The sequence below is a fragment of the Suncus etruscus genome, chromosome 5, assembly GCF_024139225.1.
Source record: "Suncus etruscus isolate mSunEtr1 chromosome 5, mSunEtr1.pri.cur, whole genome shotgun sequence".
NCBI lineage: Eukaryota > Metazoa > Chordata > Mammalia > Eulipotyphla > Soricidae > Suncus > Suncus etruscus.
The window spans coordinates 146303-152302 of record NC_064852.1 but is presented as its reverse complement, the minus strand read 5'-3'; positions in this window follow the sequence as shown (position 1 = coordinate 152302).

Below are 6000 nucleotides of genomic sequence, written 5' to 3'. Positions count from 1 at the left end.
ACTCAAAGGCATTTCCTGATATAGAACTGCTGGGAGTCATTTTGCAGACTCCAGAAGGCCAAATCACAGATCAAACATGCATCCAGTGTTGAGCACCCTCCTCCTGACTATTTCTAATGACATAAAAGGGACATGCATGTCTCCTTTGAATATCCTACATGTATTCCCTTAACTGCTATAACTTTTATTGAATATCCCCTTTAACAGTGACAATTATGCCCACTGTTTTATATTTGTTTGTTTTTCTTTCTTTGTGATCTGTTCGACAAGTAATTATGGTAGAAAAGTCTTTCGCTTTAGAATTCATGTTAGAACCAACTTAAGGGGATTTTTGGACTTATTCCCTCATCTCCCCAGAGGCACCAATAATACATTGTGGCATTGTTTCTCTGTTGCATAGGCACATTAAAATGGAAAAAATTATACATATTCAAAAAAGTTATTATCTAATAGAAATAGGAACACAAATTTTATAATGCAGTTAGGACTTATATCCTGAACACTGGCATGACTTGTCTCAGGCCTCTGAAGAATGGGCATTGCCCATACACCCCTGAACCATTGACCATCTATGGAAACAACCATAATTGTCTACAACACCAGGTGGCAAACCTCTATCAGGGAGAACAACTCCAAGGAGTGTTCACTTGACACCCAGATGACTCAGCAACAGCAGGAACTTGCTTGCAGGGTAGGACACTCCGCATCTGATGGTGAGGTGAAACTGGAGGACCCTCCACATCCTGACTTCAATAAAACACAGAAACCACACAAAAACCAGAATCCTTTTGGCACAGAAACCAGAATCTTCAATGACAGAAACTGGATAACAACAACAGCTAATATGTTAAAAAAAAAAAAAAAGTTCACCGTGACCACAGAGAATCAATCAGGGGTTGGACAACCTAGTATGCCTGGAGTCCAGAGTCAGTTTTATGTCAGAGAACTTCAGGGTTAAGGCCTCTTTGTATTTAGGACAAGGCTTCTTTTTCTTTCATTTTACCCATATTTTGCTGAGCCTATGCAAACAATTGCCACTCTCATATTGTTATTGCTGCATTTTTTAACACTTATCCTTTTTCTTTTTTAAAAGAAGAGTTTACTAAACTGCCTGCTGGTGCTTCAATGAATTCATTGTGAGTCAATAGTTTTCAAAAATATTCTTTCCTTTCTCTTCCATCTCTTTAGTTTTTCTTTCAGTTTTCTATTTTTTTAAAAACATGTTGCTTTTGGTCTTCCTAAAATGTATTTTATCAGTTATGTCAACTATATAATGCTTTTTCTTTAAATAAATAAATTAAAAAGTAGATATACTAGAGCACTAAGTAGAGCCAAAGTTCACATCATGGTCCTTAGTAAGTGCTGTGGGTATTAAGATAATTTTTCTGGACAACACACTGTTTTTGTGCCATACCATGTTACCTTTTTTGAACAGGTTGTGGATGCCTGGTTCATATGTGAAGATTTGGTTAGGATCAAGCAAGACATAGAGGTTGGAGCTGGACAGGATTGTACTCATCTTTACTGCTCATTGCTGTAACTTCTCTCCAGGACTTTCTATACAGCACCTTGCTGCTGCCCTTTTGGAATAATTAGTCTGAATTTCATAGCAATTGTTTCCCTCTGCTTTCAAGAAAAGCATCAGAGGAAATATCAGAGATCAGAACTATATGAAGACAGTGTATTAGTGCATAGGGTAAAATATATAAAGGGTTAGAGATGTCTAAATTTGTTCTCTGTGGATGTATAGATGTTACTGTTCATTGCTTTTGCTTCGAGTACAGGGTTTCTCCGTGTTTTCTGCTGTGCCATGTGATATATCCTCCAACTGAAGCCTTGCCTACACTCCTTGCAAGCCTGGGGCTTCTCTCTTGTGTCCTCAGGTGTCTTGATGAGACTTGTAATCCCACTGAAGCCTTGCCCACACTCACCTGCAAAGAGGGCTTTACCCCCTCTGTGTGTCCTCTGGTGTGCAATTAGAGCTGACCAATCATGTATGCCTTGCTCATACTCTGTGCAAACATAGGGCTTCTCCCCTGTGTTTCCTCTGGTGTTCGATGAGATTTGAACTCTGGCTGAAGCTTTGCCCACACTCCCTTCAAAAATGGGGCTTTTCCCCTGTGTGTGTCCTCTGGTATTTTTTGAGATCTGACCTCTTACTGTAGCCTCACCCACACTTCCTGCTAACATGGGACTTCCCCCCTGCTTGAGTCCTCTTGGTTGTGATGAGATTTGAAACATTAGTTAAGCCTGGCCCAGGCCATACCTACTTGTCTCTTAAAATTCTTGTCATTCATATGTATGTATTTACTCTGTGTTCTTTGGGTTTTGTTTTGGGCCTGTGTTAGTTTCTTCTTCCACTGGTGCCTAATGTTTATTAGAACCCTCTATATGTCTTCTAGATAGGCTAGAAAGAGCTCTTGAAATTCTTTTATGCCTTATCTTCTTAGCAAAGGCATGGACTGTTTTCTATACTTTTGACTTTGAAGTTTGTCATTCCTTAGTTTGTCAAATTTGTCATCATATGCATTAGCATGCTTTCTCCTTTTTTACCCCATCCCAAAGATGCTTTCTTATGAATGTTCCTGGAAAGATCCAAGAGGGATGACAACGTTTTATGTGATGACTGAGGAACTTCTGACTGGTGAAGGCTAGAGAGCAGAAGGGACATGGATGGATTTCTGGCTTTGGTTTTGCTGAAAGAGGAAGGTTTTAGTCAAAATTAGTAATGCTGACAAGGCTGTCTCGATTATCATTCTATTTCCTCTAATATCTCTTCTCCAAGGTTTTCTTATTTTGTTAATAAAGCAAGATAAAAACACACTCTGAAATAGTCTGGTGATTATTTCTGTTTGGTTGTATTTGGGGGCCATACTAGGAGTTCTCAGCACTTACTCCTGGCTGTGTGCTCTGGGGTAACTCCCAGCAGGCTTTAACGACTGTATGGAATGCTGTACTATACCTCTGATCCTCAAACAGCATTTTTCACTCCATTTGCATTCATCAAATCATGCAAAATTCAGAATGTTCATATCCAGAATCTTTCTTTTTGAACAAACTTTACTATACTCAGGGGTTACTCCTACTTTTGCAGCCTGCAAATACTCCTGGATGGCTGGGGGAGACTAGAGTGCCAAGTGTTGAACCTGAGCTGGTGCATGGAAGGCAAACACACTACCCACTGTACTATAGTTACGACCTCTATCCTAGAATGTTTTGGCAATAGGTCTTTTTTTTGTGGGGGGGGGTCATACCCGGAGGTGCTCAGGGATTACTCCTGGCTCTGTACTCAGAAATTGCTCCTGGCAGGCTCAGGGGACCATATGGATGCCAGGAAAATGCCCTACTACTGTGCTATCTCTCCATCCCCTTGGCTACAGGTTTTAAGTGATCTTTATATACAAAGCACCCTGAAATCATATTACTCCATGATATGGTTTCTAAAGATATTTTATTCTCCTGAGATGTAGTGACATTGATTTCATAAAGTCAAATCATTCTTAGTAACTTCCTATGAGGAAATTAATATGGCTAATACAGTTAATATGGTAAAGGTATGAATATGATTAGGAAGCATCTAGTTTAGAGTTGTGCCAGGGAAGAGGGATATTTGGAGAGACTATAGGTGAATACACTTAAATTTGAATGTTTCCATCTAAAAGGGTATGTTTATGGACTAGACATAGTACAAACTGCAGTGAATGCCTGGCCTGTGGCCAATCCCAGTTTATCCCTGACACTGTCTATGGTACCTTAAGCACTGCCAGGAGTAATCCCTGAGCACAAAACCAAGAGTAATCTCTGAGTATTGATGGGTGCAGCCAACCTCTCTTTCCAAAATACTCAACACTCATATTTAGGAGTAGTATCATAATTCAAGTGGCAAGGCCCTAGGTTGAACCCTAAACACTGTGTGGCCCTGTGAACACTATTGGGTGTGACCTAGTAATCCCTACCACAATAAAAAGTGAGTAGAAGAGCCAACTCTGCATGCAGTTTACATCCCAAGTACTGCATAATTCCCCAGAAAAATTAGGACACAGTCTCAAGCACTGTACCTAAAATAGCCTCTGAGAACTAGTAAGAACAACCAGTGCTGGCATGGATATGGGGAGAAAGGAACTCTCATTCACTTATGTGAGAATTTGTCTAGTCCAGCCTTTCTGGAAAAAATATGAATATTTTTGGATATGTCAAAAAACCTGGACATTGAGCTCCCATATGATCCAGCAATAACATTCAAGGGATAGAGCATAGGAACACAAAAGCACAGAACAAAACTGCCCTCCACACTCCTATGCTCATTAAAGCACTATTTATAGTAGCCAGGATCTGGAAAAACCCAGGTGACTGGAAACAGATGAGTGACTGAAGAAAATTGGTACTTTTACACAAGGAATAACTTGCTGCTATTGGGGAAACAATGAGCTCATCAAATTTGCTCATAATGGATGGACATGGAAATTATTATGCTGATATTATCAGTCAAAAGGAGGGGAATAAACATAGAATAGTCGGAGCCATCTGTGCGAGATAAGAAAAATAATAGATGGTATTGTCCAGAGACAATAGACAGGAAGGCCAGGAGAACCAGCATATCTTTTGAAACTTGCAACAAAGAGCAGTGAGTGCAGTTACAGAACTAACTCACTGACTGACTACTACAATGACACAATATCAAGAGAAGCAGAATGTCTGTCCAGAGACAGGAAGGGAGGGATGATAGGAAAACAGGGGACATTGGTAGCAGGAAAGTTGCAATAATAAAAGATGGTGTACATTTACAGGAGATACCAAACTAAGATTTGTAACTATGATGCATAAATAGGTTATTAAAATAAAAGGATAAGTTGAGTGAAACTGTTTGAATGTGGCCACATGGGTGGAAGGAATACACTTTGTTTTCAGGTACTAAACCAGCAGTTAGAAAAGGCAAGACAAGTTGAGAGGGTCATCACAAAGAGCTTGACAAAGTCCACATTAGCTTTGTGCTGGGTTCACTCATCAATGGTTTAAGACCACAAACAAAAATTATTTCTGAGTGGGCCAGACAGAAAGTATAGCAGGGAGTGTGTCTGCCTTGCAAGTGGCTGACCAGAGTTTGATTCTCGGCATTCCGTAATGTCCCCAAGCTCACCAGAAGTGATTCCTCAAGCACAGGTCCAGGAGTAACCTCAAGTACCATCACTGAGTGAACCTGAAAATAAAAGGAGAGGGAAAAAAATCACTTACTTGGGGAATTTCAAAAACCCCTTAATAATCTAAGGCCAAAGGCATCCTGACATGGAGCTATGCAGCCACATTGAGAGCACAGTAGACTGAAGGTTCAGAATTTCAGGATGTTTCTAAACACCCACAGACAGGGAACTAGAAAATGCAAAGGCAAGACTGCAAATCTCGAGATTATTCTGGGACCCAAGTCTCAAGACTGTGATTGGTATCAGGCCTTGCGCCCCAACATGGGAGCTCCATACCCCAAGCCCAGGTCCCAGACAATGGTTTGCAATATTGTTGCTTAAGGTATATCATGCCTATCACTTCATCTCTTTTCAGCACCCAGTTCTTGTTCAGAAGGGTCATTTCCAACAATCGTTGTCATAGTGGTCCCTTCTCTCTCCTGACAGCACTTCTCCACTATTTGTGCGAAGCTGCATTCCATGGACTGGTCTTCCTGGCTCTTGTCTCTTTTATCTCAGGATACACTTACCATGAAATCTTATTTTATACCCCACAAATGGATGTGATCATTCTATGTCTATCCCTTTCTTTCAGACTCATTCTTCTCAATATAATACTCTCCATATCCATGTCCATGTATAAGCAAATTTCATAATTTCATTTTTCCTAATAGATGCATAGATTTCAATATTCAAAGCTTATTATGATAGTCATTTTTAATTTCTCCCCCTCTTTACTTTTTCTTTTTAGGCAATAGAATTTCTTTTTAAGTACTATTCCTAATTGGATATCATGCACATCATTTTGCTTCCTCACTTGGTA